Here is a 1686-nt window from a genome sequence, read left to right as displayed (position 1 = left end):
ACCCTGCGCCCCTCTTGCCCGCGGGGCGCCCGGCCCGCCGGCGCGGCCCCCTCCCCTTACCGGAGCCCCGCCCGCCGAGGTCCGGTCCCCCTTCCCCAAACGGACCCCCACCGGTTCCCGGGCACCTCCGGCGCTCACCCGTGCGGCCGCTCCCCAACCGTCCAGTGACAGGCCCTCAGCCAGAGGGCTGCGACTTTTCTCGTGCAGCCAGCCTGCGTCTGGCCTCGTCTCCATAGCTGCTCCAAAGAAAGACCCCAGGCCCACCGAGCCACCCAGTGGACCGGGCGCGCAGACAGACCCCTGTCTGCCCGCTTCGCAGAAACGCCCCTACCCCCGACCTGCTCACCCTCAGCCCCGGCAGCTAGGCCCTGTCACTCCCCGAAGAGCCCAGGGTCCCGGCATGGGGTCCCCGGGGTGCGGGTCCGCTGTCAGGCAGGGAAGGGCCACAGCGGCCTTGTTCTGGAACCTCAGACCACTTCCAGCGTGGTTTGCTAGAGTCATTTTTGGGTGATGTGAAAAGACCCTCGTAGTCATGGTGTTTGCTCCCAGCCAGGTCCGTTTACTGACAGTCTGGCAGGTGCTGTATTAGACATTGCCTCCCAGGCTGGCCCGGCCCCATAGAAGGAGGGATGCGCCAGAGCGGAAGTATGTGTCCGAGAACCCAGGTGGAGCTGGCCACCGAGTTACCTCCTGTCTCATGGCCCCGGGGTCTCGTCTTTGGGGTGGAGTCTGGGAATCAGCATTTTGCAGGGAGTCAGGAGAGCATTCCCAGCATCGGGAGCGTTTACTGAGCATCCACCTTAGGTGCTTAGGCTCACCTGGGTGAAAAGCCTGTGGGTGCTAAGAGGGGGCAGATAGCATGTGCTCTGGAGGCAGACTCCAGTTCAAGTTCACCTCAGATCCTCCTGCCTAAGGAGCTGGTCCTTAACCAGCTTCTACTTGTCTCAAAACGATTATTCCACCGAACCACCTGAGTGAGAAAAATGCCAAGCTTTCCCCCCACCCTTAGGTAGAAACATGGGGCATTGAGTCAAGAATTCTTATTTTTAAAAGTTCAGCTGATTTTTTGGTGTTAATGCTTTGTTAGCCCAAGGGGTGGGCGAATGGGGCTGGAGCTGGGAAGGGTTGGGGTACCTTTTCATTAGGACCACCCTCACCTGAGGGCAGCCAGTTTGCTGGAGTCACGCCCCACCTCCTGGCGGGTCTCAATTTTTATGCTAAAAGAGCTACTCTGGGCCCCCTGAGCTGCCCATTCACTCTAAAATCAAGTCTCTTCCTGCCGGTGCCTCGCTTGGCTAGCCCTGGGCCCCACTTCCTTCAGCCCTGACCCCTCAGAGTGGGGTTCTGGGAAAACAGACTGCCTTGCTCTTCCGGCCCTGGACTTGTCCAGCCCACTGGCGAAGGAGCCTTGGGCCAAAGATAATCACCAAGCGGCCAGCATTTACTGAGCTCAGCTGTGGGCCAGCACTTTGTTCCTGGGGCAGGTTTACCTGAACCGCCCCTCCCCCACCCCAGTGTGGGCTTTGGGTGCAGCGGCACCCATCCTTGCTGCAGGTAACCAGGTCTTGCCGCACCGAGCGCTGCACAGCTGTTACAGTCACCCCCCCCCTCCCGGATGAAGACCTCAGGCAGCTCTGTTCCGATGGCTCCCATTGCATCTTGGTGTGACAAGGAGCCTGTGCAAGC

The sequence above is a fragment of the Pteropus alecto genome, unplaced genomic scaffold (assembly GCF_000325575.1).
Source record: "Pteropus alecto unplaced genomic scaffold, ASM32557v1 scaffold67, whole genome shotgun sequence".
Taxonomy (NCBI): Eukaryota; Metazoa; Chordata; class Mammalia; order Chiroptera; family Pteropodidae; genus Pteropus; species Pteropus alecto.
Note: the sequence above shows the minus strand (reverse complement) of the source record.